Consider the following 25,650-nt stretch of genomic DNA (forward strand, 5'->3'; position numbering starts at 1 on the left):
CTAAAAATGACGAAATCTCAAACGTTTTGTTTCATTTCGGATAGAAATAATACCAGAAGAACGGTTAAATTTTATTGTACAAATTTATTTTCGCACAGTTTATATCATGGATTAAACACATGTACATTTATCTTATTATTGCTAATTGTAGCTCAACTGGACTTTAGGTTCTGTTTCTTAGTTTCCATTCCAACGAATTGATTCGGCTTGCTTAAGTCGTATATTACAGTTTATTGTTTATTGTTAGTGGATATATGCATTACAAACATACGAGTATAACTATATATTCTTCGTAAATATCTAACACGTCAATAAAATCTATTCACCTAGATGTACGAGAAAAAATGCAAGTCTCCTGAATCAATATTCGCTCAAATACAAAGACTAGAAGACGATCCTAGCATACCTTTCAGGTTGTAATAATTAAACATGAAACACTTGTTTTCCAGCTTAAAACGTTACTATCGAAATAAGTTACAGAATTTTGTTTCTCCGAATACGCCAAAAGCATCCCCCGTTCGCGCGTTAAGCTACCCTCCCCAGTCCCTTTTAACATAGAATTTCCAATCGAATCGCAGCACATGTCCCGAATCGATCAGGCTCGATGACGCTAATATGAGCTGCTATAACAAGATAAAACACCTGCTTTTGACAGATGATGGAAATGGAAGCTCGATTTAAGTTCCTTAATCCCATGCGGGGAGGAAAGGGGGGGTGGGGGAGTTCTTTAAAAAAAATCTGATTTATTCGAATACGACCCGATGATAAAAGCGGAACATTCGCACACATGCCTGCTGTGAATTGGAGGAAAATTTTCTCACAGTGGTAGGTGCACATCAAAGAGGAGAATTCTCACGAGAAACTTTTTGACGTTGTTCGTTAACTGTTAATTCACCTTTACCATCAAGAACTTCCGAAGTTGAGCAGTGACATGGGTTTGGTTATTATAAAGTTTGGAAGTACATTCAAATAAACAGATGCGAAATCCGTGGGTAAAGATTCCTTGGGGTAATAATTTTCAGCAAAATTCATAATTCCATTGGAATTGTTGAAGTTTTCAACAGTTGCATGGCGTAAAATTGTATTCATTACCTCATTGGTTCAGGGTGACGAAGGTATAGAATTAACTCAAACTTTTGAATATTTTTCTTATGACCGGAGGGCATAGTTTCAAATACCATTCGGTTCAGCTCAACGGTTCGAGAATTTGTGTCTGCTTATGCGTACAGAAGAAAGAGGTCAAGATATCAGAAATAGTTGGACCAGTTTTGATCAAACTAGTTTCACATAAAAGGTCTGCACTTCAGCCAGAACAAGTTGGTTTTTACCTTTCTCATATAGAAAGACTATACAATCATTGTGAAAACCGATTATCGTACTGGAGCCCTGAGGGCCGAGGGTCATATACCATTTGAATCAGTTCGTCGAGATCAGCAAATGGCTGTAAAGGGTGATTTTTTAAGAGCTTGAGAACTTTTTTAAACAATAAAACGCATAAAATTTGCAAAATCTCATCGGTTCTTTATTTTAAACGTTAGATTGGTACATGACATTTACTTTTTGAAGATAATTTCATTTAAATGTTGACCGCGGCTGCGTCTTAGGTGGTCCATTCGGAAAATCCGCTTTTTTATCGACAAATTTTGTTCAGCGATGAGGCTCATTTCTGGTTGAATGGCTACGTAAATAAGCAAAATTGCCGCATTTGGAGTGAAGAGCAACCAGAAGCCGTTCAAGAACTGCCCATGCATCCCGAAAAATGCACTGTTTGGTGTGGTTTGTACGCTGGTGGAATCATTGGACCGTATTTTTTCAAAGATGCTGTTGGACGCAACGTTACAGTGAATGGCGATCGCTATCGTTCGATGCTAACAAACTTTTTGTTGCCAAAAATGGAAGAACTGAACTTGGTTGACATGTGGTTTCAACAAGATGGCGCTACATGCCACACAGCTCGCGATCCTATGGCCATTTTGAGGGAAAACTTCGGAGAACAATTCATCTCAAGAAATGGACCGGTAAGTTGGCCACCAAGATCATGCGATTTGACGCCTTTAGACTATTTTTTGTGGGGCTACGTCAAGTCTAAAGTCTACAGAAATAAGCCAGTAACTATTCCAGCTTTGGAAGACAACATTTCCGAAGAAATTCGGGCTATTCCGGCCGAAATGCTCGAAAAAGTTGCCCAAAATTGGACTTTCCGAATGGACCACCTAAGACGCAGCCGCGGTCAACATTTAAATGAAATTATCTTCAAAAAGTAAATGTCATGTACCAATCTAACGTTTAAAATAAAGAACCGATGAGATTTTGCAAATTTTATGCGTTTTATTGTTTAAAAAAGTTCTCAAGCTCTTAAAAAATCACCCTTTATATGTGTATGTGCGCGTATGTGTGCATATGTAACATTTCCATGCACTCAATTTTCTGGGAGACGGCTTTCACAACTTTAGATTTAAGGATCAAATGTGGACCAAGTTTACTTGTGTTGGTAATTTTTACGTACATTTTTGGGAACGAATTTCATAGATCTATGTATATATAAATATGCAGTGTAACCAGTTTATCAAAGTGGTTTGAACGATTGAGTTTTAAACAATCTTTTAACCTTTCTCATATAGAAAGGTTATGCACTCACTTGAAAAACCGACTAGTGAAAATTGGCCCGGAGGGTGAAGTGTCATATACCATTCGACTCAGTTCATCGAGCTGAGCAATGACTGTGTGTGTGTGTGTGTGTGTGTGTGTGTGTGTGTGTGTGTGTGTGTGTGTGCGTGTGTGTGTGTGTGTGTGTGTATGTGTGTGTATATGTGTGTATATGTGTATATATATATATATATATATATATATATATATATATATATATATATATATATATATATATATATATATATATATATATATATATATATATATGTGTGTGTGTGTGTGTGTGTGTGTGCGTGTGTGTGTTTGTGTGTGTGTGAATGTGTCAAATAATCTCACTAGGTTTTCTAGGAAATGGCTGAATCGATTTTGACAAACTTAGATTCAAATGAAACTTACACAAATCGATAGTCATTATTAGTAGGCAACTAAACAAACCGATTCCGGCTTTCCTGGTTCCCGGTATCCGGTTCCGGAAGTACCGGAAATAGTGGTCATATATACCAACATGTATCTCACTCACTTTTCTCAGCGATGGTTTGACCGATTTCCACAAACTTAGATTCAAATGAAAGGTCTTCCGGTACCATATGGAATTCCTGAATTTCATCCGGATCCGACTTCCGGTTCCGGAGTTATAGGGTAAAGTGTGCAATATTGTACACCGTCACTTGAAATATTTTCGGATGCAACAAACATTTAAATCGTAATTTAGAGTGCGTACTAGTAGAGTTTGTGTGTCATGTTAGTTGGTAACCGTACGAACCGACTTTGATTATACCGGTTCTCGGGTTCCGGTCCCGGAAGTGCATATAATAGTGAACCCACTTCGTTTTCTTAAGGATGACTTACGCAATCAAAGCACTGTTTTATTCTGTATTTTATTCACAAGCAATCTCTTGGTTTCTTTCAAAAATCGAAGAGAAAAATTTGGAATAGAATACCACAATATTATATGTACATGAGAAAGGCATCATTACACCACTAGGTGGATTAAAATAGGTTTTTAGCAATAATTTTTGGATGAAATATCAGTTTTGATCAATTTTTCATAAATGTTTGATGAAAAATTGATTACATTTCCTGAATGTAGATTTCAATTCCCTAATAAAAAAGTTTACTATACTGCTTCGATGCATTTGTATCGCGATACATAAAGTAAACATAACTAAATATTATCTGTTTAAAAAAAACAGTTTTCCGAAAAATAAATAGTTTTACGACAATCTTCCATATCTATTGTCTTTCGCGTGTTGAATTAAAAGTTCCTATTTTGCGGGATTACTAATAGAAGCTATGCACGGAAAAGCCAGCTGAGCGAAAAATGAAACGTTTCAATGAGGTGTTACTCGTGCAACTGAGCAGTGATACAATCCCAGCAAAGTTACCTGTATGCATGAAAGCATAAAGCATCTCAGTTATTTTAACCAATTATTCAGTTATTTGAACTAAACCCGTCTATTGCAATAAATATTTTTTTCTGTTAGTCTTATCGGGGGAAGCTAATCATTCATTGCTTGAACATCGACATTTTGTCTAAGTAACTGTTTTTTAGCTTCATCACTAAACTCACAGATGATTTAGAAATGTAACAAAAGTTTAAAATTCTCAAGAATTCACCAAAAAATGTTCAAAGGGCCATTAAGAAATTTTTCCTCCACTTGCAGAATAGCTCGCTGGAAGAGGGTGAAATTAAAACATTTAAACTGTTCTATTCAGTACATGGAAAACTTGGTTAACAATAAACTCTTATATTCTTCTTCATACTTTCACTTACATGAAACGGCCACTACGTAACTGACATAAATGACGTTCATTTGCCATTGAAAATTTTCAATATGAAACGTTTCTGGTGAAATGAAGAGGATGTTTGTTCTGCGTTTTGCTGACTTCGTTTTCGGCCAAGTGACAGCATTTGAATACAGCAACTTGTACCGAAGAAAGAGGCGACCTTTATAATTTAATTGTAGTTATCACTTTTCGAAAAGGGCTGTTAAATGTCGGTTTTTTGAAGCATTATTGAAGGCTTAAAGCAGAAACTAGCAGTGACAAACTTTTCAATTTAATTTTTTTGTTCGTTTATCAATGGAACAGTAATAATCGTATTTTCATCCTTGATTTGCGATTTAGCGATTTAAAGACTTAAATGAAAAAGAAAGAGAAGTAACAAAACGTTGATCTCAGTAATGGGTCTGTGACAGCATCGACTTACACAAGTCGAATTAATTTGACTGACATAAAGAACTTGCTATCAGTCGGGCATGTTGTGTTGTTTTTCGTTCAAGTTTTGTTCTCACCCACGCATACACACACCGTGTTCCATTCAACTGTCGAAATATCCCCCCAAAATCCCGAAAGTGATTGAGCACATTTGCTGAGGCAAGGCCCGTTTCCTACCGAGAGTTGCTCTCCTGCTTGTATTAAATAGTAAGTGTGTTTATATTACTGGACTTAGATTTAGAGAGATACATGCTGTGAGGGAGGAAAGCCATCCATCAGTCCGGAAACGGGTCAGCGAAAGGCGCTTATCGGTTGGGTTGCAGAAAGACTTTGGGGAAATGTTCGGCTCTCCTTTTACAAAACGCTGATCATTCAGTGGGCTTCGTTCGATGTTGGGATGAAGCTCGGGTTGGTTGAGGAATGCGCTTTTCTACACCCTTTCCAGGAATTATGACACATAACGGAAAGGCGTCGGAAAAGGTCGTAATGTTGGACATCCAATTACGGTCGTTGTTCGAGAATTTTGGGCTTTTTTTCTGTTCTTCAAAAGTGCACATTTTCTTCTTGTACCAATTCATGCACCATCGAGAGGGTGAGAGATGAAAACTTGATAAAAACATGAGCTCTTTGATGTTGCCCGACTGATAGCACGTACGGTGTTATAGCTTAATGTAGAGTGTTGAATGATGTCACAGCTTGACAGCTGACGTCTCAACTTTAAGAGTTAGTGAACATTTTTGGACATTGTTGGTTTAAATGGATACTGTTAACGAAAAATTGTGAAGGAATTAGGAAACGAAATCTCGATAATGTCTCGCTTTTATATCGCTATGTTAGATGATGCAGTCCCATCAGGCTGAACTTTCCTTTTGGTATAGGTTAAAAGTTTCAGTTTTGCTGATTCCAGTTCTAGTGTGATTCAGTAAATCGTATGACTGTACTTACTGATTATGCCATATTATTCGTTGATTATGTGGTGACCAGAACTCTATTAACCGGAAAGTCACGATGCGCGGGATATGCGCATTGTTTTTCCTGAGTCGGCTAATTTTGTTTTCAACCATTTCATATCCGATTGAGAGTTTGCTGATTGATGTATAAAATCTAATGATCATTCTATTTACCATTACACAACTGTATTCCAATCGAGGAACTTCCGTATTTCCGATTCAGTCCGGTGAATTGATGTTCACATTGAAATATTTTATATGCATTTGTTCCGCATTGAGCGCACTTTTTTCTGCGCATTGTATTTGAATGATATTTCATTGTGATCTGCTTCTCATTTTCAAAACCGAAATATTGACAACAGCATAATGCTTCTAACAGCAGTTAGAATTATCGGAAAATAAGAAAACAATCTTACAAGAGCCCGTATTGTGGTGTAATGCATTGCCTGTTTATATCAGTGTAAAGAGAGCTTCAGCTCTCGGTTGATTTTTCAGGAGGCCGTAAGAGCAAGTGACAGTTTCTCTTTGTTTACTTTCTCTTTCGATTATGGTGATGTGATTATAAAGATTTTCTTGAGTTTCACAATTCTGTATGAAAGTCGAATGTTTCGGGTATCATTTTATGCAAAGAGTTGAGTGATACACGTAGAATCTGCTTGGTAATTAATAGAAGAGAAAGTAAGCAAAGAGAAACTGTCAGTTGTTCTTACGGCCTTCTGAAAAATCAACCGAGAACTTAATAAAAAGACAATACCCAATTCTCGAGCTCGGTAAAGTAAAATGCCGAGACAGATCAGATACTCACAATTTCACTGATTGCTCAGTATTCAATATAATGTTTTCCGAGATTCGTTTAGTAGATTTACCGATATTTCAGCAAAGCACATCTTTTTGCCGAGATTTGTCAAAATCTTGTGCTTATATACAGAAAGCTTCCTCCCTTTCTTACAGATCCTGGTTTTCCTGTTGGAAAGTAATTATAGGATATGTCGAAGAAATTCAACGACGTGTCAACCAACATATTCGGAGCTAGTCCTCGTACATAAGTAATGTAATTGTATATTTTTTGTATGTTTATACGGAAATAAAATGAAATCTTGATACCCAATTGAATGTATACAAGAAAAAAAAAGTATTATTTGTTTACTTTCAATTGCTGAAGGCTCAGTAATTAGTAAATCTCACTTCGTTGCTTCATCCGAACATTCAGTAATAGTTATGCCGAATTGACAGTGAACTTTTTACTGACAATTTCCGTAATAACTGACGGTTGTCAAATTCGAGATTGCCGAGACTTTGGAATTTTATCTTTTGCCAAGATGATTACCGTGAACTCGGCGGTGCAAATCTCGGCAATTATTTTGCCGAGATTCAGTGAGAAAAAATAAGTGTGTAGATGAATTTCATACCGAATCGTGTTTCGGAGTCTCAGATTTCAATGAAACTTTCTGTAGACTTGTTCACGAAAAGCAATTCTGAATATTTTGTTTTTTTTTCAAAATTGATCTCGACTGTCTTCTGAAAAGGGTCAAACATTTTTTATAAACTTTTTCAATTGACTATGATCGCAAATGACAAATCCTACGAAAATGTATTGTTTAAATGGTTTCAACAATCTTTGCCAAAATTGATAAATTTTTAGAATTGAATCTCGATTCTCAATAAAAAAAAAAAGACATTTTGATTTTGCTAAAATTTCAATTCCAATAATTGATAATTATGTTCCCTACAAACAGCTTATACCTAGCAAGATGGACACTTTTAAGGGAAAAATTTTGTCTAACTGTTTGTTATGTGTTTTAAGCACAAACTTATGTTAACCCCTAAATGACCATACTTAAATCTGCCAGTATTAGCCGAAACTAAAGTTTTCGTTGGCGTGCCAAGACGTGGCACTTCGGTGCCAATTTGAAAAATGTTTTACAAATAGCATTAACTTTACGTCTGCTTAGCGGTTCAAGTTGAACTGCTTAAGTTTGCACTAAACAGTTCAAATTGAACTGCTCTGCACTGACGAGTTTAAAGAAAAGTAAAACTTTTTGTTATAGCAAATTTCACGCCAAATCGTATTCGAAGTTGGTAGCATCTTCTAAAATTTCAAAGAATCTTTCTGGACAAACAAAAAGCCATTCTGCATACTTTGTTTTTCAAAAATTGATCTGAACTGTTTTTTGGACTTTTTCTACATTTTTTTCGATTTGCTATAATAGAAAAATGACAAATCCTAAAGTTTGTTAAATTTTCGAATAGAAATATGAAAATTTTTTTATTGAGTCCTGTAACGAAATAAATCGATTTTTGAAGTCGATTTAGGATATTTGATTTTAATGACATTTTGTTCCAGGGTAGGTATAGTCGAAAAATGAGAAATCTTACTGAAATTTGTTGTCTAGTGGCTAGTATACTATGAAAAAGAAATGATTTGAAAACATGTACCGTCCATACATTACAAGATGAGCACTGTTAAGGACAAAGCGTGACTCAACAAAAACAAATTTTTTTTTTGACAATTTCGTGCCAAATCATAGGTCGATGTCAGAGTGCAAGCGTCATGCGAAGTGTCAAAACGCGTGTGCAAGTTAGTTACGTTTGATCAAAGCAAACCAAAAGTGAGTGCTTATTTGCACACACATACACACATACGCACACACAGCCATTTTGCGTTTTTGACTGCTTCCCTCGCAGGTAGCGTGTAAACGTAGGTCAAGAAAATTGTTCGAATAACGAACTGAAAATTTGTTCAATATCGACACTAGTTGAATGAAAATTTGCTATGTGCTCCGTTCACAGCCAATGAGGCGACAATAACGAGAGCGAAACGATTTTTCGGCTGCAGAACTGCACATGGTACGAGTTTTAATGAAACTGACACTAGCTTTTTAAAGTAAAACAACGTCAAATAGTTTTTGGGATCGAATTTAGGTCTCCCAAAAAACTTTTTCTAACCCAACCTGTTCTTTTACCGTGTTTTATGTAGAAAACAAATTAAACTAAAAATCATAATCATTAAAGAAAGCAATGAAAAATGTTAGAAAAGAGCTGATGAAACATCTAACAGAAAATTAAAATTTCGCGAATAAATTACCGCTGAGACTGGGCTCAAACTCGTAACTTTTCTATCCGGAGAAACCGTTTTAGGGTAGGACTGCTATTGGAACTTGATAGCAGTTGTACACAGATGAACATGTGCAGATGTTTTGGTCGATTTCTGCGTGGTATTTCACATGCAGGGTAGTGTAATTGGCACAGCCTCAATGAGCGTGTGGAAGTCTCACTTAGCGTGCTTAAATGGTGCTCGGTTTACAGTGAACGAAATTCTATTCAATTGATCGAATCACATCCAAGCAACTCGAATGAGTGCATCATTACTGATCGATTCAATCGTTTCAAATATCTTTATCGGGCGAACGATCGAAAAGATGATGTATCGAATAAAACTTAATCGACCATTCAAAGCATGAATCTCCCTGAACGTTGGACCTCACTTCATATCTTATATTTTCAGTTAAGCTAAATTAAAGATGTCATACGTTACGTCATATCATAGTGAATGAAATGATGTAAGTCTTCGTCGGTTGTACTACGGCCCGGCAGATTCTTCTAGGACGATGCCCGTGCAGGTGGCAACCCTTAATGGACAGAAGAATTTTTGTTATCGTACCGGAACGAAGTGGAACGTTTTGTAAGGTTGACAGCTAATGGCTAATAGGCAGCAGAGAGCCTTTCATTATCAACGTATAGCTTATTTAAATTTTACCCTGTTTTTTTAAATAATTTTGTTTCAGTCTGTATGTCAATTCTCTGTGATATTCCTGTTCTTTATCATATTTTTATTACGATTACGTACTTTAAATGAGTTTAAAGCTCGAGTGAAAGAAAATTCGTATGAAGTGTGCCATCGGTGATAATCGCTGTTTTTCTAGATATATGCAAAAGTATTTGTTTGAACTCCAACCTTTTACCGCACATTTATTGTTCTCAGAGTTTCGCCAGTAGGAAATAGAGAAAGGAAGGGTAAAAAGAACCCACTACGAAAATGTCGCTAGGTCTCAATTAAGAATAATATTCTAAAATTTTTTTGTTTGGGACTCAATTTTGATCAATCAATATTCACTATCATACTTTAATTTGATAACTTGAAAGTTAAATTTTTAAAGCTTGTATCGATCAAGTTTACCCACAAACCTTGTGCTTGATAATTACAATTGAGAAGATATCGCTGGAGAGTAATCAATTTAATTGCTTATGCCTCGAATTTATAGGAACGCAATTATAAATAACGGAGCAATGAGTAAAAATGTGCACTGGTTTGATAAAAAACAACGGTAATATTCCGGTATGAATTTGTTTCCATAAATCAACAAAACAACGCATGGGTTCGGCAATATGCTGCGTTTTCATGTTATGGAAATATATCACGAATAATGATCGCGGACCGAGCCGTGAATTGTCCCATATTTTCAATGAACGAATTCAATCAAACAGTTTTGTGTTCATTTTTTGCGGTCTCAACTGCAAACGATCGCATTCGAAACAAAAGAACAGAGACAAAACATTTCTGTCTTTCGCTTCAGCAAAAACCGGTTTTAATCCACCTAATGGTGCAGTGGTGCCTTTCTCATGAGCTTTTTTTTGAATATCGATGAATTGCTGAGTTTTCTGACCACTACTTCCGGTACTTTCGGAATCGGAATACGGAGACAAACACAATCAAAGTGATTTATGAAATTAAAGCGATCTTTACACGAGACAATATTATTACAATGTGTTCACAAAATCTAAACTGCTCATCAATCAATATTTTCTCTCCAGAGAGGAAACTGTTTAATAGATGCCTTCAACTTTTTGCTCAATGTTACTACTTTTTGGTGTTCCAAAACATTTACTGTTGTATACACGGGCAAGTTTTTGTGAGGAAATCGCCGAAAAACTTTCTTGCTACAAACGAATTGATTCGAAATACGATTGCATTACTGATTGTTCAGTCACATTGAAATCAGCTGATTTTTGACGTTCCGATTTTTGTCTCGCCAAGATGGCGCCGTGACAGAGGGCTGAGTGCCCCGTCTACTGAACGATAAATTTGTTATTTGTTTTGGCAACCATGCTATTTTGTTAATTTTACACCCTCATTGAACATAGCTCAAAATTGAGTGACACACCACTCCAATTCATAAAAAATGCACGTACTTTGAACTCGAGGCACCACCTAACTGTCAAAATTGGAGTATTTTTTACTCGAAAAGAAATTTTTTTTTTCAAATTAGATAACTCAAATTTTGAGTTTCTTGCACTCAAAATCAAGAAATTCTCCTTCGTTAATGTTCATATACATGGCATTCTTTGTTAAAGATATTACTTTTTTTTCTTTTAAATGGAAGCGCAAAAAAGTGATTTAAAACCGTTTCCTTTTGACCGGTTTGGAGTCAAAATTGAACAATTTTGATATCCTAAACCACACAATTTCTATTGAAAATATTGATGATTCATGATTCCAAAAACTGGATCTAGAAACGGCTTTGAAAAACTACGTATTCTTGCAATATTAAATTCGATAAAAATATTCCGATAATGGAAACGCACTGAACTGCAAGAAGTATTTTTTCACTCAAATGTTTGAAAACTCAGCGCTTACTATAATGTATAAATAGATGCGAGTGAGCTCATGGTCTGAATAAATTTCACCTAAATCCAAATCCAATCAAACTTTGACATATTGTCCCAGTTTATGAATTTGAATAATCGCAACTCAAACCATGAGTTATGATCAAAGAACATGTAGGTGTTTCACAGCTCAGAAATTATTTTCATAAGGTTTTTTACCGTCACTGCTGACCTCAATCAGATGAACACATTTTGACAGTTCAGCAGTACTGTTTGTAAACAGAGATTTGTTTTGTTTATCTGTTGACAAATTTGATGAGACCGTTTACGGTCCATATTGCATAAATAGAGTTTTAAAACATTTGTTCTCGATTGGATACGGTTTATTTTTGAGATTTATTAAATGAAAGTGACTAGTTGCAAAGTGTAATGATGATTGTTTAACCCTTTCACGACCATAAGATGTCCAGGACGAAATATGTCAGTACAACACAATATTTCAGCTATTGTGGGTATAAAGTAAGAGAAAATCAACAGAAAAAACATAGCAGGGTGCATAAGTTTCCTATAATTTCATGGGAAATATTTTTTCCTATGATCCTCAGAAATAAATAAATGAGAGTTGGGTTTATTATATCGTAATTTAATTGATTGATTTAGTAAATCATAATAGTAAAATAAATAGCTAGTTATGGTATTCTACGAAACGATTTCGTGTACTTGTTTAGCACAAGTGGACGTTGCACATAACAAATTTAATATGTGTTATATTTTCTATGCGTCGTTTTGCACAAACTTTTTTAGTGCAATGAAGATTGACAGTTCTTTTTTTTTCTTCGTTCAGAAACACATTTGTCACCTTGGTAATAATTTTTTTAAACATTCAGTTTATAAAACACATCGATTTAATAATAATTGAAGAAACGATTTTTGTAAAAGGGAAATATATTTCCCCATGAGCGTTAAGGGGTTAAGATGTGTTCTTCGGTTTTTGTTTGAGCTTGTTTGTAAACAGTACTGCTGAACTGTTAAGGATAAATGCTTGTTCATTCGTGACGTCACGATAAAAATCTAATTAGATTATTTATCGTGACGTCACAAATGAACGAGAATTCATCCTTGACAGTTCAGCGGTACTGTTTATAAATAAACTTAAAAAAACGAGGAACTCATCACAAACAATCATCTTCACACTTCACAACTAGCCACTTTTATTTAATAAATATCTGAAACGAACCATATCGAATCGTTAACAAACGTTTTGAAACTCTATTTAGGTGATATGGGCAGTGAACGTTCTCACCCGTTTGTTAACAGACAAACAAAAAAAACATACAAACAGTACCGCTGAACTGTCAAAATGTGTTCATCCGATTGAGGTTAGCAGTGATGGTAAAAAACCTAATCGTTGTCAAGAACAATACTGCTCGAAAGCATGATTGTATTTGACAGTTCAACAGTAATTTTCAGACACTGACAAAAAATATAGCAAGTGTCAAATTAATTGATAATATCATTTCAATGTAATTTGTTGCTATTTCATCCATAAAAAGCTACCCTTTCAAAATGTGAATTTATTGAGTTTCTTCATGTTTACTCATATATGAGTAAAGGCATAAAGATGTCAAAATTTGAGTAATATTAAATCAAAACAGAAAATTGTGAAGTGATCTGTATGGGACTAAAATTAAATGGTTTCAAACATTCCTGATCGACTTCTTACTGGATGTAATTGAAACCTAGAAAACCCATAAGAATCACATATTTGACTAAAATGGCAAACAATGTCAGGAAAGGGTCTTAAAATCGTCAATGAACAACAAATTTAATCAATTTATTCTTGACAAGTGTTTGTATTTAAACAACACACACACCGAACAACACGAGAGTTAGATTTTTTTTCATTCGAATATTTGAAAACCCAACGCTTACTATATAACGCACTAGCAAATGTGAGAGAACTCATTACTTGAGTAATTTCTAATCAAATCAGAACTCAAATGTTGACAGATTGCTTCAGTTTATGGATTTGAGTAGTCGTCCATAGAGCGTGTGGGTTACAGTTACACTAACTTGTGGTTACTGAGTGGCACAAAATGGTTTTATACCCACAATTGGGTGGAACCCTATCAAATTGATTGGTATGATGTCAGTTGAAGGTGTCGCTGTCTTTAAGTGACACCCGTCGTACATCGGTTTCTTTCTATAATTACTCAATGTTTGGGTAGGTTTGGTTTGGGAAATACCATACCTACCCAAAAATTGAGTAGATTTAAAAAGAAAAATTTGGCCAATGTGCGACGGATTTCACTTGAATTCAGTGATACACGCTTAAAAATAGTTACTCAAAAATGAGTAAGATCCCACTCATCTATAGAAAAAGTGGAACAACTCTAATTTAGAGTAACTCCTTAGTTACTCAAATTTGAAACGATTTTTGGACACTGGAAACGATTTTTGGGTCAAATCTACTCATTTACTGATTAATGCTTTATTTGCCCATGTACCAAAAATAGAGTAATTAGTTAAATTCTGAATGAAATTTTATTCCACATATACCAAATTGGCGTAAAATTGCTCCTTTTTTTAATTGTATTGTATTAGAATTTAAGTTATTGACAAGTAATACATAAAATAATCATACTGTGTTTATTTATTATTCCATTTACAATTGATTTCTAACTTCGAGATATCATATCAAGTGGCGATCGCTTGGAGTAGTGTGTCAATCGTAGCTTAACACACATGTCAGTACTGCTCAGACACCAATCAGACACTTGTTCCTCATAAATGTCACACTTGAGCATATTTGTTTCCATTCTGAAGCACAGTACGGATCACTTCTGGACACAATAACTGCGTCGATGGCACAACCAAGATGACAGTCTAAAAATTGTGGTTTTTGCAGACACAACACCGTTTGTGTTAAGCGACTCACACTTGAAATACGCGATCTCACTGACAAAAAATAGAACCTGTTGCTACAAATGGCTATTACCACTTTTAGACTGATCTTGCGAATAGTATCATAAAAACGAGTTTTTGCCTTAAACTCAAATTTAGAGTAAGAGTTACTCATTATTATTGATGGTAACTACTCAATTTTTGACGTTTCCATGTATCATTTGAAAATGAGTAACTAGTACTAAAACTCTGAGTAACTTTTTCTAAGCGTGTACAGTCAACTGACATCATATCAATCGAATTGATAGGGTTCTACCCATTTTCAGGTAAACACCATTTTGTACCACTGAGTAGCTAAAACTAAGCGTGTAGGCAAATTTGACTACTCGAAAAAGCAAAACTATTAAAATGTCAAATTTAAACCTAAATTTAAAATCATTTGCATCTTTTTGTTTGTTAAAAGCTTTCTTTTTGCTTTTTCTGTTATTTCCCATTCAAAATCACAAAAATTGACGATTGCGCTGTCAATGCACTTTGAAGCGAATTCAATCGTTAGATGACGTAAAAATTGATCTAAGGCTGTGGATCATCTCGCGAATTATTCTAACTTCTAGTTAAAATTTGACAGTCGAGTAGATATTTTGTCGTTGTCAAAAATAACCCTGCTACACTGATGAAAATTTGTACGATCGATTCACATGTAAATAGCATTTCATCTTAATATGCTTTTTCAATTCAATACAGAGCCAAAGCGATCGGTTTTAAGATTTTATGTGCAAATTCACTAAAATGCATGATTAAATTATTTTTTACTAAGCTTACTTGATGTGTTTTTCTTTTGGGTGTGATGTGCTTTGCTATTGAATCGAACTACATGTGTTGAACACTTCATTTTCTAATGGAAATGAGTGCAGCCCAAACGTAATTGCAAAACACTTGATTCGGTCAACCGTGTTTCAATTGAAATCTATCTGGAAAACAATGTGACATTCATATGAAATTCATATAGAATCTAGAGGCAACGAATTTATTTTCTCGTTTTGATGTACATTTCAGATAAATGTAGCATGATTCCCACTAAATATCCACAGGTTTTACACTAATTTCGTGAGTTAAGTGTATATTTTCATGAAATTCAAGCGCTCTACAGTTCCAATAGCGGCCCTTACACGATCATTAAAAGTGTCATTACTAAAAAGTAATGGCACTTTTAATGATCGTGTAAGGTCTACGAGTTCAGTAATGATGGAATTGTGGATTTTCCATCATTACCAACATTATTTCTTCTTCTTATTTTTTTGTGGAAGTGATGAATATCTTTAGAACTATACGCGAAAAAATGACAAAGTGTAGATTTAAATTGTTAATATTTCATTAACCTTAACGTTTCAATGGCAAATCAAATTTATTTTCAGCTAAACGAAAATAAAAATATTGCTATTGCTGGAGTAGTTACAAATACTCATCATTAATAATGAACGTGTAATGCTAAAAAGTAATGATGTACAGTAATGCAGTAATGACGAGCGTTTGAGCAGAAGTGTCATTACTTAGTAATGACACTTTTAATGATCGTGTAAGGGCCACTAATGCTTTGCACGTGATGCTAGTGCGCAAATTATTTTCAGTGTAGGAAACATGGTTATTTTTGACAGTTCGAAATTTTTCCACACTGAAAAAAAATCTTGTAGAATAATTCTAATTTCAGATTTTTAGTAAAAATATCATCTGTGCAATAACTTTTTATACTTTTTATAGTCAAAGAAAATACTCCAAAAGAAAGTTTCTACATTGTCAAACGAAGCCGTTTTTTCTCAAAGTTCTTCTTGCGTTCTATGTATTTCAATTATTATATCACTTGATATCATTTTATATTCAGCTCAAAATAAACCCAAACAAATTTCCATCCTTCCGACCCTGTCAGCTTGGAGCGAAATCAATCTTCAGCTCAGCAACGCCATCACATTTTGGTTCGCACGAATTTGACATTTCTCTCCCCTACTTCAAAGTACGAGATTCGATGCGGACTCGCCTGAGGGCGCCATGGTCGCAAAAATGGATGTTGCCAATGATTTGTTCGGGAAATGTGAGAGCAGGATATCTCGTTACTATGATGTCTTTGCATACGCCAACCCGTTTGAAATGGGGCAAAGTTTGATGTAAATTCAACTACTTGACAAAAAATAACTGCTCGACTGTCAAATTTAGAATTCGCAACAGTAAATCAATGTTGTTTCACTAAAATGCTGCGAATGATTCAAATGATAATGTAGATAGATTAGGTAAAACTTTTTTTGTTACTTCAGAACTCAGAATGCATCTGAATTTATAACCTTCCACGTTCGAACAACTTTTTATTTCATTGGTAACTTTTTGAAATTTATTGCAATTATTAGGAAATTGCGTTTCTCCCCAACCTACCTTTCACGCTGAACTTCGGAGCAGGAGCCATAAACATCCGTCACATGTTGAAAAACCAATCCGCAGGGCGACAATAAAACTGGGTACCGAGAAGTCGTCATCCATACGGGACATGTCATGTATTGCGACTTGAGAGGTGGTTTATATGTATGTAATGGCGAAAGTAGATATTTTCTGGCGTCGAACGGGTGTTATCACATCAATTTCCCTAAGGGCTTACATTTGCTCACTGTTAAGACTTATTATTTGTTCCTTATTTCACTTCGTGACCACTTTGTTTATATTGACTGAGTTGAGTTAATGTTAATTTTGATCATTCATTCTAACGCTAAACACGTTTCTAAATTATTTCAGTATTTAACGACTAATGCTCGATTTTTGCGCTATTCTTAAAATGGCTCTGAATAGATTTTTATTACAAAACGTAATCAAGCAGCTTAGCGTGAAACGGTTTACCAATTAAACAAGCTTAGGATCAAAATTAAGCTCATGTAACAACGAACGATGTGTGATTTGTGCTTGGTTTTTCGTGGGACATAGATTTTCCTCTCTCTCTTTGTATAACAGTCAAAGATATATAGAATCTTAACTAATCAACGGCTTTGGGTGGGTAATTTGTATTATGGTTGATGATGGGAATCTTTGGTTCTGGTTTGCTGTTTATATGTGTTTTACATTAATCAATATACATTTATTTCTCGTTTCTGTCGGTAACGTTAACCTAATACTTGTTCGAGTAAAATTTGAGCCAGACTGGTAAGGAAATAAAATTGAGGTACGGATTACTAACACATGTAAAAATCATCAGTTCGCGATTAATCAGAGAAAGGAGTCTAAAGTCTTAGTAAAAATAGATCCAAGTAAGCGTCAACCGTTGGCGTCATCGCTAACATAAGTTCAAAAATAGTTTCCATTTAGACGCATGCTTGGACCTTCTTTTTAATGCTAAACTTTCTATGAACAAGGTACAATAATTTCATTTCTAATACGATTGTAAATATCATCTAGAGACCCGATTCTAATGGTTCCGGTATAGTTAGCAATAGTGGGGTCTCTAAGATTACTTGCTTTAAGATGTAAATCTATCTTGAAAAACTATTGTTGTACGACAGACATACGCAAATTGAACCTATTTTTTCAAGAGGCAAAAGTATTTCTTCTTTTTATTTTTCTTTTAGTTTGGCACGATAGTGAGCAATCGTGCGTACTTTTGCATTTTTATCAGGATGGAATAATTGAACGAGAAGTTAGTAAAACAATTCAGTTCAATAGATAACCGGTCGTTTTTGTTTTCAAGCTTGTAACTAGAAAACCTGACACCTCAGCTTCAATAGATAGTTTGCATTAGATAACCGATTCTTGTTCTGTTACTGTCAAGAAAGGCTAAGGTCTATTCTACTGATACTTTTATCGTCACTGCTCTGTCCTAAAGATTCACTGCTAAATGGTATATAAATCCCACTAGTTGGTTTCATCTAATCCCCCTTATATTTACACATCCGTAAATATTTTCATCAAAATTTTGCCATTTCTATTATTGTCGCAAACATGCAGCGATCTTTCCGTCGACTACCGAGGAGGACTCAATAGATTGCCCTGATAGCGTGTGCCTTCTGTTTTTTCTATCGAACCTTGAAACGTCGAATTCATCACAAAACACGCTGGAATATTCGGTGCGCAATGTGTCGGGGAAAAGGCAACCGAATGAGATAAAATGTGTCTGCTGTGGGGATACGGAACACGTGCAAAATTGAATTTCAATATAATTACCGGAAGGTCGCTCAGCACTGGGACTGATGACGGGTAGGAAGGCTTCCTAGCCTACCGAGGACTACGTTGCAGCTGAGGTTTCTCCGGAAATCGGCACCAGTGACAGCGGATAAGGGCTGAAACGACAGAAAGTACTTTCATTACCGTACGGCACGTGACATGAGGTTTCAAGGCGAAAAGTTAATTTACATCAGCATGTCGGTATTGGATCCGGGTTGATTTTGGGTTCAGATTGAATGCGAACCATGTGTGCGAGGATATTCATAATACTCGATTGATTGGTGTACGTGTACGTTTACCTCAGGCAATGTATTGCCTTTTCTTCTCTGTTCAATCGGAACAACTGTTATTTAATTGAGTTTGTTACATTTAGATAACATGATTTGATAGGTTTTCAACTGACATTGCTGTAAAACAGTAAACTTAAATATATTTTTGTTGCAAGATGTTTCCAATCAATAATGCTTGATACGCTCATACGCACTATCACTACTTGAGATATGTGTTAGTGTTCAAATTCACAATAGATGCTTATTTTCACGGGAATCGCATTTCCCTGAATTTTATTCCATCGGTAGCATTATTGGATCAAGAATCGAATTAAATCGGGTCAAGTGGTACGATCCCATTGTTATTCGGAGGTTCGTGCTTTACCATGGCTTCTCATAATTTTCCTGATGAAAAGGGATGGATAAAAAGGACGATGAAAAGGATTGGAGTAGATAATAAGTTGGGGCAGTACAAAACAAATAGAAACGTCTCTTTCTGCTTCCCCGAAAGTATGCTTTACAAAAGCTATGTCATTCTGCATCCCCGGAAGTGAGCCATAAAATCCTGAATTAATTGGTTTAATGTCGCGAGAACAGATTCTCTCTGGAGAAAAAGTATTTTGAACAAAAGAGATTTTGACCTGTGAGTGTTACGCATGTACACTGGACTTTTCCGATTCTCACAAACTGTGAGTTTAAAGATCTGCTTTAATCCACCTAGTGGTGTAACGATACCTTTCTCATTAAATTTTCACGAGAAATGTATCCAAGTTTTATATCAAACATTTTGAATAACTGTTTCCGGAACCGGAATCGGGAGACAGTTGCAATAGGTTTCTAGGGCCATTAAATAGCCAGACCTACAGGTTCGAATAGTTTTACAATCTGTTTCTAAAGTTTAAATTTTTTTTCGTGTCGTCAATTATCTGAAGGTTAGACATTTATATTATTCATTATTATATCTTTTTACCTGTTTTGCCTTTCTCAGGTTATGCAATCACTTGAAAAACCGACTAGGGAAAATTGGCCCGGAGGGCCAAGTGTCATATACCATTCGACTCAGTTCATCGAGCTGAGCAATGTCTGTGTGTGTATGTGTCAAATAATCTCACTAGGTTTTCTCGGAGATGGCTGAACCGATTTTGACAAACTTAGATTCAAATGAATGGTCTCGTGGTCCCATACGGAACTCCTGAAATTCATCCGGATCCGACTTCCGGTTCCGGAGTTATAGGGTAAAGTGTGTTCAATATTGTACACCGTCACTTAAACCGGCGAAACAAAACACGTAAAAAATTTCCTAATTTGGTCTCAAAACAAAACAAATCGATAGTCATTATCAGTAGGCAACTAAACAAACCGATTTCGGCTATCCTGGTTCCCGGTATCCGTTTCCGGAAGTACCGGAAATTGTGGTCATATATACCAAAACGGATCTCACTCACTTTTCTCAGCGATGGTTTGACCGATTTCCACAAACTTAGATTCAAATAAAAGGTCTCCCGGTCCCATACGGGATTCCTGAATTTCATCCGAATTCGACTTCCGGTTCCGGAGTTATAGGGTAAAGTGTGTTCAATATTGTACACCGTCACTTAAACCGGCGAAACAAAACACGTAAAAAATTTCCTAATTTGGTCTCAAAACAAAACAAATCGATAGTCATTATCAGTAGGCAACTAAACAAACCGATTTCGGCTATCCTGGTTCCCGGTATCCGTTTCCGGAAGTACCGGAAATTGTGGTCATATATACCAAAATGGATCTCACTCACTTTTCTCAGCGATGGTTTGACCGATTTTCACAAACTTAGAATCAAATGAAAGGTCTCGTGGTCCCATACGGAATTCCTGAATTTCATCCGGATCCGACTTCCGGTTCCGGAGTTATAGGGTAAAGTGTGTTCAATATTGTACATTGTCACTTAAACCGGCGAAACAAAAACCGTAAAAAATTTTCTAAACTGGACTCTAAACCGTTATTCCCAATCTTAGGGCCAAATGAAAGGTCTTATGGTCCTTCCAAAAATAACTGCATATTTTTGGGTTCAACAAAAATTTAAACCGTCGTTTGACGTACGATGCCAAATCGTATAAAAACTAGTGAAGTTTGAGCGTTATGTTAGTTGGTGACCGTACGAGCCGAATTCGATTATACCGGTTCTCGGGTTCCGGTGCTGGAAGTATATATAATAGTGAACCCACTTCGTTTTCTTAAGGATGACCTACGCAATGAAAGCACTGTTTTATTCTGTATGTTATACTAGTTAATGCACAAACAATCTTCTGGTTTCTTGCAAAAATCAAAGAAAAAATTTTGGAATAGAATACCACAATATTATACATGAGAAAGGCATCATTACACCACTAGGTGGATTACAACAGGTTTTTTGGAAACACTTTATCCTATTATTTTGGAACTGGAAGTCGGATCCAGATGAAGTTGAGAAAGTTTGTAATGGACTATTAGACCATTTGAATCAGTTTGTGGAAATCGGTCGCGCCATCTCTGAGAAAAGTTAGCACAAAAATTTTATTTTTTTTTGCACATTTAACTCATAACTCCGGAACCAGTAGTCAGATCCAAACAAAATTCAGGAATTTGTATCAGACCTGAAGAGTTTTTTTTTAACTGATCCAAGTGTGTTAAAATCGGTTTATTCAACTCCGGAATTCAGAACCACCTCAAACATCGTTTTCCGACATCTACTCATCAAACCCGTTCCGAAAATACCCATATTGTAAGGGGTTTCAAGAAATATAAATAAACCGGAGGTCGCCATCTTGGAATTCAGAACCACCTCAAACATCGTTTTCCGACATCTACTCATCAAACCTGTTCTGAAAATACCCATATTGTAAGGGTTTTCAAGGAATATCAATAAACCGGAAGTCGCCATCTTGGTATCCAGAACCACCTCAAACATCGTTTTCCGACATCTACTCATCGAACCCGTTCCGAAAATACCCATATTGTAAGGGGTTTCAAGAAATATCAATAAACCGGAAGTCGCCATCTTGGAATTTAGAACCACCTCAAACATCGTTTTCCGACACATACTCATCAAACCCGTTCCGAAAATATCTATATTGTACTAATTTTAATGAAATATAAATGAGCCGGCAACGATTTTCATTGTATGCAAAAACCTCTTTTTACGAAGTATTTTCAACGTAGAAAACCCTTCTTAATCCACCTTGTGGTGTGATAATGCCTTTCTCTTTTTTCATAAAAGTCTCATGAAAATATATTTCATACTTATATTAAATAATTTCGGATACCAATTTTGACACCAATTGATTCAGATTGATTCGAGTAGTTCACAGAAGCATGCTTATGTCACACAGTCAGCATCATTTTTCCAAACTAGTCCAAACTAGTCCACTTAGTGGAATTTCCATATATCTTGAAAAATCACCATAGGGGGGAGTACATGAAATTTTCGAAATCGAAAAAAAAATTTTGAGGCCAAAAGGCTTAGAATTGCATGAAACGTCGAGATTTAGTGTCATCTCGAAAAAAAAATTTTTTGAAAAAGTCGACTTTTTGGGACTTAGAAAAAATATCCCAGAAAGTCGATTTTTTCAAAAAAATTTTTTTTGAGATGACACTAAATTTCGATGTTTCATGCAGTTTTAAGAGTTTCGGAATTAAAAAAAAATTTCGATTTTGGAAATTTCATGTACTCCCCCCTATGGTGCTTTTTCAAGATCGATAATTGTCAAACCTTTACCACCGGGCAGCACCCCTTAAGCATGTCCAATTTAGGTCAAATTTTGCATGAAGGCTTTTTTCGAGGTGCTTAAACCTTTGAGCACTAGAACTTTACGAAAATAGAGTTGATCCCAACATTTTGGCACCCTTATATATACAAGAGCGGTAAAAATCAACGTGTTTTGTCGGTTACGTCACTTATACAATCATATTTCTGGAACCAAAAGTCACAACCATTTGATCTTCGAACTTGATCAATGGCACAACAGTAGCTTTCAAACGAGCCCAAGTTTGTTGAAATCGGATCAGCCATCTCTGAGAAAATTGAGCGCGTTCAAATACAACGCTTTTTGTCGGTTACGTCACTTATAGAATCATATCTCCGGAACCAAAAATCACAGCCATTTGATCTTCGAACTTGATCAATGGCCCGACAGTAGCTTTCAAACGAGCCCAAGTTTGTTCAAATCGGTTCAGCCATCTCTGAGAAAATTGAGCGCGTTCAAATATCTTCGAAAAGTGCACACACATACACACATACACACACACACACAGACATTTTCCGATCTCGACGAACTGAGTCGAATGGTATATAACACTATGGGTCTCCGAGGCTCCGTTCGAAAGTCGGTTTTTCCAGCAATTCTAATACCTTTCTATAGAGAAAGGCAAAAACCCTTCTTAGTCCACTTAGTAGAATTTTCATATATCTTTAAAAATCACCATAGGGGGGAGTACATGAAATTTTCGAAATCGAAAAAAAATTTTTGATGCCAAAAGGCTTAGAATTGCATGAAACGTCGAGATTTAGTGTCATCCCGAAAAAAAATTTTTTTGAAAAAATCGACTTTTTGGGACTTAGAAAAAATATGAAAATTTTTCTAAGTCCCAGAAAGTTGATTTTTTCAAAAAATTTTTTTTTTGAGATGACACTAAATTTCGATGTTTTATGCAGTTTTAAGAGTTTTGGCATCTAAAAAAATTTTCGATTTTGGAAATTTCATGTACTCCCACCTATGGTGCTTTTTCAAGATCGATAATTGTCAAACCTTTACCACCGGGCAGCACCCCTTAAGCATGTCCAATTTAGGTCAAATTTTGCATGAAGGCTTTTTTCGAGGTGCTTAAACTTTTGAGCACTAGAACTTTACGAAAATAGAGTTGATCCCAAAATTTTGGCACCCTTATATATACAAGAGCGGTAAAAATCAACGTGTTTTGTCGGTTACGTCACTTATACAATCATATTTCTGGAACCAAAAGTCAACACCATTTGATCTTCGAACTTGATCAATGGCACGACAGTAGCTTTCAAACGAGCCCAAGTTTGTTGAAATCGGATCAGCCATCTCTGAGAAAATTGAGCGCGTTCAAATACAACGCTTTTTGTCGGTTACGTCACTTATACAATCATATCTCCGGAACCAAAAGTCACAGCCATTTGATCTTCGAACTTGATCAATGATCCGATAGTAGCTTTCAAACGAGCCCAAGTTTGTTGAAATCGGATCAGCCATCTCTGAGAAAATTGAGCGCGTTCAAATACAACGCTTTTTGTCGGTTACGTCACTTATACAATCATATCTCCGGAACCAAAAGTCACAGCCATTTTATCTTCGAACTTGATCAATGCCCCGATAGTAGCTTTCAAACGAGCCCAAGTTTGTTAAAATCGGTTGAGCCATCTCTGAGAAAATTGAGCGCGTTCAAATATCTTCGAAAAGTGCACACACATACACACACACACACATACACACACACACACACACACAGACATTTTCCGATCTCGTCGAGCTGAGTCGAATGGTATATAACACTATGGGTCTCCGAGGCTCCGTTCGAAAGTCGGTTTTTCCAGCAATTCTAATACCTTTCTATAGAGAAAGGCAAAAACCCTTCTTAGTCCACTTAGTGGAATTTTCATATATCTTTAAAAATCACCATAGGGGGGAGTACATGAAATTTTCGAAATCGAAAAAAAAATTTTGATGCCAAAAGGCTTAGAATTGCATGAAACGTCGAGATTTAGTGTCATCTCGAAAAAAAATTTTTTGAAAAAATCGACTTTTTGGGACTTAGAAAAAATATGAAAATTTTTCTAAGTCCCAGAAAGTTGATTTTTTCAAAAAAATTTTTTTTTGAGATGACACTAAATTTCGATGTTTTATGCAGTTTTAAGAGTTTTGGCATCAAAAAAAATTTTCGATTTTGGAAATTTCATGTACTCCCCCCTATGGTGCTTTTTCAAGATCGATAATTGTCAAACCTTTACCACCGGGCAGCACCCCTTAAGCATGTCCGATTTAGGTCAAATTTTGCATGAAGGCTTTTTTCGAGGTGCTTAAACTTTTGAGCACTAGAACTTTACGAAAATAGAGTTGATCCCAAAATTTTGGCACCCTTATATATACAAGAGCGGTTAAAATCAACGTGTTTTGTCGGTTACGTCACTTATACCATCATATATCTGGAACCAAAAGTCACAACCATTTGATCTTCGAACTTGATCAACGGCCCGACAGTAGCTTTCAAACGAGCCCAAGTTTGTTAAAATCGGATCAGCCATCTCTGAGAAAATTGAGCGCGTTCAAATACAACGCTTTTTGTCGGTTACGTCACTTATACAATCATATCTCCGGAACCAAAAGTCACAGCCATTTGATCTTCGAACTTGATCAATGGTCCGACAGTAGCTTTCAAACGAGCCCAAGTTTGTTAAAATCGGTTCAGCCATCTCTGAGAAAATTGAGCGCGTTCAAATAGCACGATTTTTGTCGGTTACGTCACTTATACAATCATATCTCCGGAACCAAAAGTCACAGCCATTTGATCTTCGAACTTGATCAATGGCCCGCCAGTAGCTTTCAAACGAGTCCAAGTTTGTTCAAATCGGTTCAGCCATCTCTGAGAAAATTGAGCGCGTTCAAATACAACGCTTTTTGTCGGTTACGTCACTTATAGAATCATATCTCCTGAACCAAAAATCACAGCCATTTGATCTTCGAACTTGATCAATGGCCCGACAGTAGCTTTCAAACGAGCCCAAGTTTGTTCAAATCGGTTCAGCCATCTCTGAGAAAATTGAGCGCGTTCAAATATCTTCGAAAAGTGCACACACATACACACACACACACATACACACACACACACAC

The 25,650-nt window shown here is 35.9% G+C and overlaps 1 protein-coding gene across 3 annotated transcripts in view; it reads right to left on the reverse strand.

Moving 5' to 3' along the window:
• Positions 1-64: 64 nt before the first annotated feature.
• The window catches only part of LOC131429780 (probable G-protein coupled receptor CG31760), a 228,585-nt gene continuing 202,999 nt past the window's right edge, over positions 65-25,650 (reverse strand). The window contains exons 12-13 of one of the 3 annotated variants that reach the window (XM_058594124.1): positions 18,516-18,631; positions 65-18,376 (exon numbers count right to left, since the gene is read on the reverse strand). The gene's annotated coding sequence lies outside the window, so the exon portion shown is untranslated. Of the gene's footprint in view, positions 18,632-25,650 lie in introns of all 3 variants that reach the window. The other 2 variants (XM_058594123.1, XM_058594121.1) reach the window with 2 other exon arrangements.

This window comes from Malaya genurostris, chromosome 2 (assembly GCF_030247185.1).
Source record: "Malaya genurostris strain Urasoe2022 chromosome 2, Malgen_1.1, whole genome shotgun sequence".
Classification (NCBI taxonomy): Eukaryota; Metazoa; Arthropoda; class Insecta; order Diptera; family Culicidae; genus Malaya; species Malaya genurostris.